At 34.0% G+C, this 12,754-nt stretch overlaps 1 long non-coding RNA gene across 1 annotated transcript; it reads left to right on the top strand.

Moving 5' to 3' along the window:
• Nucleotides 1-11,430: 11,430 nt before the first annotated feature.
• On the top strand, nucleotides 11,431-12,544 carry LOC149374904 (uncharacterized). The gene is made up of 3 exons (XR_016293004.1): nucleotides 11,431-11,523; nucleotides 12,252-12,311; nucleotides 12,443-12,544. It is a non-coding gene; the product is annotated as an uncharacterized LOC149374904 (long non-coding RNA).
• Nucleotides 12,545-12,754: the final 210 nt, after the last annotated feature.

Genomic DNA, 12,754 nt, shown 5'->3' with positions numbered 1-12,754 from the left:
ACAGGGTTCTATCTCTACCGAACGTCCTTAAGTGTTCAAATTGGCAAATTACATTATCGATTAAGTCAAAAATTAGGATCAATTAAAAGTATATTTAAGACCCTTTCATTTTACCTACTGACCTGATCTTCGTACTAAAAATTAAATTGTATGCAACTATAACAGTGTTTTAAGCACTTTCAATTGTCTTACGAGCGGATATCGTTACTATTTTCCAGGCTGAGTTGCAAAAGAACAACTTCAAGTTTATTTAATTTTCTCTAAATTTTTGGAGCCATTATGTCAACTGGGAACGGGGTTAAAAGCTTCCTAAACGGAATAAGATTTAAACCTTAAAAAATATATAACATGTTTTACACCTCAAAAACGGTATGTAAAATTTTTTTTGTTATTTAAAAGGGTATTAATTCTTGAACATTATTGTTCTAGAATGGTAATCGTATTTCATAGCTTAAATTTTTTTACTCTTGGCAACCTAACTTTTATCATGACAGTGATTTCTACTTTATAAATATTAAAAATTACTGTACTTATGATGAATTGACCAATCTTTAACAATAAAATGTATTGTTACAAAAAAAAGTAAAAAATAATATACAAGTAAAGCCTCTATACCCAATGGAGTAATATTATATATCCACTCTTGCGCATAAAATTTTTTTTATTGTTTTTCTTACTACTGTAATTTGTAAGGTGTCCTTTCAGGGTCAGAGTAAAGACGGACGCAAAAATCGATAGACTAAATGCTTTGTTGCAACCTACAGTTGACCTGACGGTGCATAACACGTGTCGTGCGTAGTCTTTCGTTACTTTAACCTTGAACATTAAAAATTTTTTAAATTATTTTTATACATTATATGATGTGAAACTAGCAAGTAACTATTGGAATCAACAGTACCTACTGTCATTTTTAGAACCCCTTAGGTAATTTAGATGAAATTTTTAAAAAAGAATTATGGTAACGATAATTCTATCCTTACCGCAATACTTTAAACTGTTTCTGCAATTTTAAAGCTGCAAATAGGAGTTATGCCACAAAAATTGAGTTTAGTATGCATAAGTATAGTATCACCGTGACATATATTTATATTCAGGTAACGACCACTGACTCACTCGGAATTCGAATTAAATGAATTTGAATTAAAAAATTTTTTTTTACATATAAGTAGTCCAACATGTGTTTGTGTACATTTTTACTTAGTAATGTAAATGTGTATCGTATAAAACGAATGTATCTTATAAAAGAGAAAGAAAGAAAAAAAAACTTCTTTCTTTTCCTTTTTTGTAATAATATAAACGAACTGATGACAACAATAATAGTAATAATAATAATAATAATAATAATAATAATGATATTAGTAGTAGTAATAGTAATAGTATCAATAATAACAACAAAAGTAAGAATAACAATAATAATAATAATAATAATAATAATAATAATAATAATAATAATAACATAAACTTACAGTAGCATGTATGTACGTATTTAGGTTTTTTTACAATTACAAAAAAGATTTTGTTGTGGATCAATCGAGCAAATTTGTTAAAGTAAAATAAGTATGTGAAAGTTTTCTGTCTTGTATGTGTAGTTAAATAAGAAAAACGCGTTCTAATATTAATGACGAGCTTTGTTATGTTAAAAAGATGTTGATTTGTTTTACAAAAGACGTTCAGCGACGAACTACGATGACTAAGAGGTACATTTTATTTGTTAACAATAAATTTTCTCTTTATTCGATAATTTTCTAAAGATATTTCTTTCTTTGCGCGAAGTTGATTTTGTCAGCTAGAAGTTTCTTACATATATTTTTGTGTAATTTAAAATATTGTTTTTAGATATTAATATTGATTGAACAGAGAAAATTTACCAAGATTTTAATGACACTACGATTATTATTTGTTAAAAATTAAGAAATACACCAAACTACAAATTTATGGTATTTTATTAGGCCTTTTAAATCATGGTTTTTCTTTCTTGATCAAAAAGTTGACATTACCTGAATTTATGGTTAACTGTAAATGAGTAACCGCTATACCGAGCGCACCTAGTTATGACTATCTATGATTGTGTATTTGATAATTTAGAGTTCCAGAGGACATATAGCCACTTTTGATTGTATTTAAGGAGAGAAAGGCGCTCTTAGGAATATCCATAATGATAAACTTTAAAACGTTGCGATCCTTTATTAGTGGTAGCTAATTGTTGGAGATATTTTTCATTTTCATTAACTTGTTATTTTTCCAGTGAGTCCCGAAAATGGTGGAGCCAATCAGTGACTTTCGGACACTTTAGCCACACTCCCTTAGACCGCAGTCATATCCCGAACAGAAATTGAGTTCAGGCACTGAACAGGTCCTGGACAGGTGCCTGAGCTGCCTGCGCAGGACCTGCTCAGGCATTAATGGAATTTTATCCAACGATGTGCACAGGACCTGCTCAGGCTCCTGCACAGGCAGCCTTAGCTCAGGCAACCTGGACAAATATAATCTACTCCTGAACTGACTTTTACACAATTAAATAGTAAGGTTATGTTACATAAAAAAATGTTTTTAAACAGAGAAGTTGATTTCAGTAAAGTTTTATGGGATACAGGTAAGCTGGGAATGTGATATTGCAATATTTTTAAAATTTTATCCATGTGGCTATTTGCAATAAAACACTCTATTTTCCATTTCCGAAGTTGTACATACAAATCACGAACTTCATCAATATTGACACTTGTTTGTTTGTTTGTTTTTTTTTTCTTACGCACTGTCATTAGTTGTGTTTAATTCTTCAAAAATTTCTTGCTGAATATCGCTCTAAATTTCTTGCTTATCAAACTGTACAGCTGAGTTTTCACTTATATTATCTGTAAGTTAAGCTTTTTTTTCATTATTCCCATTAAATCTGTATGGTTTTCTTTTTTCCGAAATTTTTCTTTTACGAACAATATACATTCTATATTTATTTCGCGTCTTTCGTCGAGAATAATGGTTTTGCTCCATTTTAGATTAATTGAAAAAAAGGTTAAGACTATACTGTAGTAGCAGACAGTTGATGTCAGTTCAGGCAAGAGCACCGGACCTGTTCAGGAACTGTGCACAGCCTGAACTCACATATGCATAAAATGCCTATTTTGCCTGTGCAGGACCTGCACAGGCAGTCAGGCAAGCTATACGGCACATTTCTATTCGGGATGGAGAACTTAACGCGTACCACGAAACCATTTGAGGGTACGCGTTACGCTCTCCACGTGACCGCGGCCTTATACCCACTCTAGAAAGCTTGTACAGAGGGTCAAGGGACAGGGACCGTACCATATGACTTGTTTTCGCTTTCCGGGCCTTTGTTATAACATAGGCCGATGTACGGAAATATAGTTTTTTTTTTTTTTTCTAGTGCTTTACCTCCGGCTCTCTTGTAGAGGCTCTACTGAGAACACTTAGCACTTGGGATTGGGAAGGAATTGGGATGGTATGGGAAGGGGAAGGGGCCCTAACAACTGCTCCGCATTCGCCCATGATAATTGTCATGTGGATCAGGAAAATCTCGGAAAATCTACCGTAGGAAAAACCTGATCCGGAACAGCCTGATGTATCTGCCTCATTTCTGACCTAGTGTCTAAGCTGCAGACTTAGACAACGGGACAGAAATTTGGCAATCCTCTCCGCTCACGATGTCAAAGAAACAGAGAAACAGTCAATCAATCCACGAAGCGAACAACAGAGGCGAAACGGCAAGAATTGAATGGTCACCCATCCAAGTACTAACCGCCCCAAATGCTGCTTAACCTCGATGATCGACGACGAAAAAATAATTTCATGGTACGGCCCGAGTGTGGCAGATGGGCTGTCATGTTCTGGACTCTACACAGAAACTGTATATCTATGTATTCGCTGAGGTATTCGCTTTGAGCGCAATTCCGAAATCGCGCCCCCACTGGGCACTTTGAGAACGATTGCTCGTGATTAGAAAAGGATAGTACTACGAATTGATTTTAACATGCTTGTAGAAAAGCGATATTTAAGGGTTGGCCACCTGGTGAATGGAGCCGAAAGCTCAATTTCATAATAAATTGTGATAAGTGATTGCGCACTGCGTATGCGGCGAACTCCCGAAAATCTGGGAGCCTTGGTGTGGCCTTTAAAAGAGTGATAAGAAGTTATGTGGGATGGCCTACACATTTAACTGTACAATACAGAGAGATGCACATACACCCACACATTTTTTTATCTACGCTATAAAACTAATGAGCATATACGTATGATAGTATATTTATAAATAGTGATGCAAAATAATTTAAAAATTAAATTTCATGAGCTTGAAACATTTTTATTCTAATAGTATCAATTTTTCCAAAATTACTGATATATATGTATGATGTAATTTTAAAACGAATTTTAAAACGAAAAACAAGGATTTCAAAAACCAAAGTTACTGTTGGCACAAATATGGATAGCCTGTTTTTTAGAACGACTCGTGTATATATGTTATTGATTGTTTTCTGTGTAAAACCCGAAATGCCCACTAATCAAAGTTCGATTTTTTGTTTCGTTGGTGGTAAAACAGTCGTGACAAAAATATGTATGCTTCAATAAACACATTTTCACTTAAATATGCAAACGCGTGCGTTCAATAAATAGCCTAGTCTGACACAGACGCACTGCCTGATCGAAAGGACAGATAAAAGGATAAAAAATGTGTCAACTACAGCACGTACAAACTATATACGGATAACTAAAAATAATTTTTTTCCATAGCTTTAAGCTAAGGCGTGGAACAACAATTTTACTGTCTCTAATATTTCTCGTAGTATTTTTCCTGTGTGTGAAGCAGATAAAAAATTACCTTTTTTTCATCAGCTCAACTTTGGTGAAATACCTGAATTATTACGCAAAAAAAAAAAAAGATGAGCTTAAACGAATCAATGGGTTGAGAAGCCTTAATTAAAGATTAGGCATCTTGTATTTGTTGTCACAGAAAAAATGGAATTTGAGTTTTTTGTCTTTTTAATTTCTACTGTCGAGAAAAATTTTAATTTATTACAGGTGTTTGACCGAGTATAATATACTGATAAGATTCTTTAGAAGACGCATTTCTTGATTCTAGTCAAAAGATGTACAAAAAAATATGGGAAACAATAATCACGACCCATAAGTTAGCACGAAGGCTTCCTCATGCTTTTTGTAATTTCTTCCTAATGCCAACGGAAATAAAAGAATTAGGGTTGTTGGGATTGAGGAAGAGCAGTGGCCACGTGTTGAATTATGAATTGTATCGATTCTCGTAAATAATATATTTTAGTACTTAATAATAAATTTTGAAGCTCAACCAATATACTTTTTTGATGGACTAAGCAGTACTACGTGTATAAAATGAGTTTTACGAAAATGCGTATCACTGATACGTTACATGTAAAGAGACATAGTACATGAGTGGGTTTGACGAATATTAAGTGTTCAAGAAGATGATGGGCTGAAGAGGCTTTGTATGGTAACAAAAATTTTAAGAAAAAATCACTCATGTGTATGCATAAAAAAATGCATGTCTGTGTAGGTTTTACATATTCAGAGCGTTCAGGAAGAGTGTATAATATTATAGAGTAAGACTTAGAGTATAGACTTTTTGAACTCGTGCTCTGCATAAGTCAAAGAAATGTGAAATAAAATTTTTTTTTATGAGATTTTTCTGATACAGAATCAGTAAGGAGGTTTAATCGTTTTTTGAGATGATTTATTCACTCGTTGAAAAAGTATCATTTAACGTTGCTCTCATTGGCAAGATTGATTATTCAGCTTTTGTTGCATAAATTTTGAGGCTATTTAGCAAAGTGATTATCATACTAGCAGCCCCCCGTCTCGGCTTCGCCCGAGACTTACTAAATGGAACACCGTAGTCTGTTGACATGTAATGTGAAACATTTTCAGTTAGAAATTTTGCACACATTCCTGACACATCTCAGAACAAAAATCTTATTAAAAACATATTTTTTCGGAATTCATATAGTTTATTTGGTCAAATAATAAGGTGTAAGAATTCAAAAAAATCATTACGCTGAAAGGTACCGTGCATTCTTTATGCCATAAAATAATCGGTGGCCATAAGAAGCCGTTGATTTACAGTTTACAGAACACAGTTCTGCCGTGTAATTCACGAAAACGGCTATTTTTTAAAGCTGTTAAAATTTTAAACCGCCAAAAAATTTACATTAAAAAAAATTTTTTTTTCCTCATATCTCACAACTTTATTACCAGAGCAACAAAGTCCTGGACCTTAAACCCCACATTTTTATTGCCACAAAAACACAAATACACTTTCTACTCATTAAAAAATCTGAAGTAAGATCTTTAAAGATTTCAGAGATTGCTGTGAGGGTACAATGAAAAGCTGATCTCTCACGTAATGGACTCTTTAGTTGTCGATTTTGACGCTGCTGTTTCAATCTCGATGAATTTTCTGCGTCAGTTTCTTGACGCCTCAAATTGTATTCATTAGATACATTTGAAGATTTCTTTCCAATATACCCTTTTACGACTATTAGCATGCTTACGACCTTTATGACCCCTAAAGGCTATTTTTAGTCAACTTTGTTAATTTTAATATATTTAATGGCTAGGTAGTTCGACGTCCAATGGTCCTAAAAAAGACCGGTGACTTTTTTAAGTTAACTCTTTCTTGACTGCAGTTAACAGCAATTGTGACTGCCTGGATACCTCAGGGTGATCTTCTCTGGCTTGCTGTTGAAGACACAGACTGATTGGGAGAAAAATTACAAAGTCCGAATCTTTGGGGCTAGTTGTAGTGCTCTTTCCTAACGTCTCCCAGTATAACGTTGAAGACGTTAGTGTCCAAAGCACCTTTTTTATTTGCAGATTCAGTTGTTTTGGTGATCTTAGATGGGGAGATTGGTTAGTGATACTTGTCCAGTGGAGGCTGTCCCGTTGACTCAAGTATTTTTTTCTTTCATAGCTATTATAGGTTTGCCCAACGCAGACCTTGGAGAGGATCAGTGATTCCTGGTTTAATGTTTAGAGTTGAGAGGGTAGTATAGGGTCGTCGGTCACCGGGTTTTCCAGCTTTGCGAAGAACAACTCCGCAGGTGACGTCTGCCAGTGAATAGCTGACTTGGTTTAATAGTGCCCGTCTTTAGTTAATATAGTCTTTTAGTCGACGAATCGCTTCCGGAAATGGTAATAAAAATGTATTTGTTGGCAAGGTAGTTTACACTTAGGTGGATCCTAAAAAGAACCGATGAAATTGATGGTTAAGTAGGGAATGTAAATACTTATAATGGCCCTAAAAAGCGCCAGTGGTGAAACTTCCAGGCTATTCTTTATTATTATTCCTGATGATGGAGAGCTGGTGGTAAGCGCGTAGGGGACGCGACGACGAAAAAGGTAGCCGTTGTGGCTGCCCGTGCCCCTCAGAGCTGTTTTCCCTTGCTTACATTTGTAGCCACAAATTCTCTAACTGCACCAGGTGAGATAGTGGGACTGACACACAACCCTGAAGTCTGAAGAGTTGATAACGTGTCCCCTGGTATTGTGGCAGAGACGGCATAGGTTGGAATTAATTTTATTTATTTTTTTTTTTTATCGCACTGGTCGAGGTTCAGGGTGAATGAACATCTCGGTCCGTTCCCCCTTAGAGAAGGGTATCGTCCGTAACCGGGATACCCAGCCGCAAGACTATCATCAGCATTCTCTATACGGCTCGTTGAACTTCCGAAGCTCGACTACGACACCATGGAGACGCTCCAGCCTATTATAACCACACTTATTTAATTATGTTGCAGAGAGCGCGCGGTGGCTCGGTCGGCTAGGTCGTGGATTGGCACGCGGGAGACCGTGGTTCAATTCCCGGCCAGTGCGACTTTCGGGCAAGTATCTCTGTGAGGCTCACATGTGCTTTTTCACCACGCAATGCTCCTCGACGAGGGTCTAGGCAACCTTATCGCAGCAAAAATTGCCTAACTCCCCCCCTACCCCCTCCCAGTAAATGGGTGGCCCCCTATCCATTTCCTTGTCCCTTTCCAAAGTGCTAAGTGCCCATAGTAAAGCCCTTATTAAAGGAGCCGGACGTAGAGCACTATAATATGAAAAAAATTATGCAAAATTTCAACAAAATCGGTTCAGTAGTTTTCGCGGTTAGCGATTACAACGGTTTTAGCGCTTTTGCTTTATATATTAGTAAGATGCCTGTCATTATTATTACGTAATCATCTTAATATAGAACATTAGTTTGAATTTGGAGATACGATTTGTATAACTAGGAGCTATTATTAAAAGAAAACATAATCCTAATAGTTGTACTAAAATATACCTATACAGCAGAGAAGCAGTGTTTGCTTGATGATGAGTAATGTTAATCATAGAAACAACAGTATTCGAGGGGTTAACGGTTCAACTCACAGTAAAACGAGCTTAGTTTTCATCAAAACACATGTTGCAGTACCAATTCATCACAAATTGTACAAATGGATACAATGGTTTTTCTTACACCACCACCAAAATTATGACTTTCTTCCTTGTTCGTTGTCGTCATTTGTTGTAATTCAAATAAACAGATTTTTTATGCCATACACGGCTATTTCCCTTAAATGAGTGTTTCTTTATGTTGATCACCTGTTACCCAGTGTTCCCTTCATAAAATTCAATTACTTGATTTCTCTTACGTGGAGAGCAGACAAAAAAGGTCTATAAATAGCCGAAAAAAATCTACGTAACACTAAATAATAAATATTATTTTTAAGAAATTTTTCCAGTTCCACATCTTAAAATGAAATAATTAACGATTTAAGAAAAACAAATTTACAATGAGAATAATATATAATATATTCATATAATACATCTAAGCGACGAAAAAAGTTGGTGTTAACATATAAGTACATTAACATCTGCGCAAAAAAAAGTGGCTGCAGAAGGAAAGATATTACATGCTGCTAATTGCTTATAATTTTTCTTACAAAAATAGTCTAAGCTGAGGATTATATTTGAATAAGAGTTTTCATCACTTTGCATGTGATATACAAAACTTATGGTAAAACAAGAAACGGGTCATTCTCTTACTTGGTCACAGATGAGAAAAATAATGCTCGGAATGCGTATAACAGCAATATTATTTTACCCATTTGAGGTAAAGCTATCCGTAAAAGTAATTCGTAGCCATTCGTACCCAGTTTGTATATATTTCGGTTTAACATTCGTTTTGTCTTTTTACCTTTTTTTTTTTAATCAGGCACTGCCTATGTTTTGTATAGGACCAAGCCATTTATCGATTTCTCGCGTTTGCATACTAAAGTAGAAATGGTTTCGTTCAAGCAAACGTATTTTTGTCGCAAGGTCAATTTAATGGCTTGATTATTGCATGACGCGGTTGTTTTTTCACCAACAAAAAAAAAAAATCGAACTTTGATTGGTGGGCACTTTGAAATTTTCACAGAAAATAATCAATATTATAAACGAGTCATTCCAAAAGTCGACCATTCATATTTTTGTCAACAATAACTTTAGTTTTCGAAATTGTTGATTCTTCTCTTTGAATTTACACCATTAGGTTTATGAAATTTATAAACTTAATTGTCTTATCATATATTTCTGAATGAATTCCAGAGACTTTTCAAATACTCGTCATCTTTTTAAAATTCCCATTTAAATTTTTAATATAATCAAGACCTCGGGGTGATAAACTCAATAGGTCAATGGAAAACGAAAAGATCCAATAAAAGTGCTCCTCCTTTTGATCGTATACTGTCTTTTTCGACGTAATAAAATATAAAGCACGATTTCTTTACACCCCCGCCCTTATGTATTTTTAGGTGATGTCGTGATCAGCTCGTATTCACTGTTATACTACGGCTAAAAGAAAACTTCAATTTTTATTTGTAAATATTTTGGGCTTTACACAGAGAATAATCAACAAAATTAAGACTTATCTATACAAAAACAAAGCATAAGATGTAAAGATATAAGGCCTTAGCACTCGTAGTTTGCCAATAAAGCATATCAACAATTACTCAGATATTTAAAAAGAGCTAAAAAGTGATAATAAATTGTTATTATTTTAACAGGTACCTAGTGTTTTCAAAGGTAACATTTCTCTTGAATGGAACAATTTGTGTCTAGATTTTGTCTCGAAAATATTCAATGCATAATTTAGTTACACAATGTTTGAAATATAGGATTACGTTTTTCTAAAGTAGTATCACATTTATTTTACCAAATAAAAAAAAGGTATGTACGTGACAGTTAAAAAATATTCTGCAAAATCTGAGACCCTTACTTAATATATTTTAATCGATACGGTAAAGTTTTTTTAAGACGTTTAAAAAAATTGTTTTGTAAGAGACCTGAGTACTGAAGACCTTTTAATAAGATTAAAGAGTAAAACACATCAAATATTTTATAATTTATTGAAAGAGTTTTGTCGACATACTTAAAAAAAAGGACTAAAATTTTGAAAAATCTAATGAACAATTATTTATGTAAAAACAACTATAAAAAAACTTAACTAACATTTTTTAATAAATATACATATAATATGAGTGCATGTGTTCGTGTGTGTATGTGTGTGTAAATTGGCTGGTACTAAAAAAAGGTTTGTTTGGATTAGAATATTTTTTAACTTACTGATTAATATGCCAACGGATATTATTCGTTTTATCTAACCAATCCAATAAACAAACAGAAAGTGAATTGTAAATTAAAGTTAAGTTACAAACCACAGTATGACAAAAAGTCAGATGTATCCTTAAAGGATTCAATAATAGTGGAATAGCTCGTAAAATACTAGGCTCACGTGAAGGTCACCTGTTCATTCGTAACAAAATAAAAAATTAAAACTAAATAAATGTCAAAGCTTAATTCAAAAGATAATAATCTCTTAAATTTCGAAATCATGTAAATAAAGCGTGCCTTATTTATTTGAAGTATCAATCATTTTGATTAAAATCACCCAAGCCAACTTACTAAGTAAGGAAAGCTGCCCCTTGACACTTCCGAGAAGCTGCTTGTCTACGGTGAGAGAGCAGCTCTACTAGGTGGAAGAGAGACACTACAATAGAGCAATAATAGCATGGCTCTTCTGTATCTGAAGGAGTATTCTCCACCAATTCTCTTTCGGAACAGTGCGCGCAGCACTAGTCATTAACTCGAATAGTCCAACTGCAGTAAGCAACGACAGCGTTTAGTATTAGTACAAGCAGTGATTGTTGCACCTCCAGCTGTACAAGTAGCACACAAAGCGCATATCAAATTTATACAGTAATCAGTTCGATATTCTTCAATCACCGGTGTCGACTTTGTTAAAGGGGCAGGATTTTAAACGATTATTTGTATTCGAATTTCTTGTTCTAAATTATCATGCTTAAGAATATAATACCAAACTATACCGAAGAAGAAGTACTCGCAGACATTAAATACATTAAACTGAATTCTGCTTCACGATCTATTCCCTGTGCAACTTCTAATAATAAAAAGCTCGTTTTACCAATTCATCAGAGCTACGGTGACAACAGTTCCTCTAAAGTTAAGGCACACAAGGTAAAAGACCATTTCTATATTGAATTATTACGGGTTCTTTATCGCGGGTTACGATGGGATAATATAGACTTCCCGTGTATTTCCCAAGTATAAGAATAGTTGGGAACGGAGACCCATCAGGCAAAAAGTGTGAGAAAAATCGTGCACTTTTCGAGAGGAGGTGCACTTCTACAAAGAGTAGGTGTAACAAAGATAGAGAGAGAAGAAGAGAGCCAGCCAACGCAGGGATCTGCATAAATGGCAGATCGATGTAGATAGTCAGTATTGATAAAATCAGTAATTATAAAATAGTATAACCAACCAATATTACAAAATACGCTAAATCTTAAAAAGGAAATAAGATAGAGCAAAAATATCGAGTATTACGGGTTTCTTTTGGGAAAAAAATCGTGACACACAAAGAAATAGGCGTTGAGTTATGTAAAGACATTACCTAAAATATCCAGCCTCTAAATATTTTTTCATAAAATCAAGATGGAAAATTAGTGAGAAAATTAAAGCATATTTGCAGAATTGTTACAAATATGTAGAATTTATTTCTCGTTTTTTGCCTAACAATAACCTTAAAAATTATTTTAAAAAATTTCTCGAGCCTTTTATCTATAAAAAATGTACAGGAAAGACATAAATATACCACCGTAACCAACGAGAAAAAGAGGGACTCCTAGTCCCACACTCTGGTTTTTTAAATAAACTCTATGAAATTTAATGGTCGATGATTTTTGTAGGAAGATTTTTATAAAGAGGTAGACTGCACAGGATTTGCTCTGGAAGAAATTTCTGTATTCGTAAGTATCGTTTAGTTTTATTCGTCATACATATAATTTGAATGATAGATAAAAGAACAAAAAATTATTAATAGAAATGACATAATATGAAAAGCAAAAAATATACTCAATGAATTTTGTTTCAACTATAGGTCGAAGACAAATTAATCGTAGCCGAGGGTATACATAAAAAATTGCAAGATGAGCACGGTAACGTCTATAAAAATTTGTCAAAGACGTTTCCCGTCTCTAAAACCTACGACTTTAATAATGCTAAAATAACCTTAGTTTTGGACGGTACATTAACTATCCACATTCCTTGTAAGGTTGAGCCATTAGCGGATTAGAACTGTACCGCCAAAGTCCATACAAAAATGAAGCAACTGGAGAAATATAACTTCAGTTAGAAGAATAATATTCTAATGGTATTTCATAATTTCATCTTCTTAAAGTTTCAAATAAAT

The sequence above is a fragment of the Copidosoma floridanum genome, unplaced genomic scaffold, assembly GCF_036245765.1.
Source record: "Copidosoma floridanum isolate Cflo_tuat_1 unplaced genomic scaffold, Cflo_Japanese_pri ptg000013l, whole genome shotgun sequence".
NCBI classification, from domain to species: domain Eukaryota; kingdom Metazoa; phylum Arthropoda; class Insecta; order Hymenoptera; family Encyrtidae; genus Copidosoma; species Copidosoma floridanum.
Note: the sequence above shows the minus strand (reverse complement) of the source record. Positions and strands in the feature narration are given on the sequence as shown.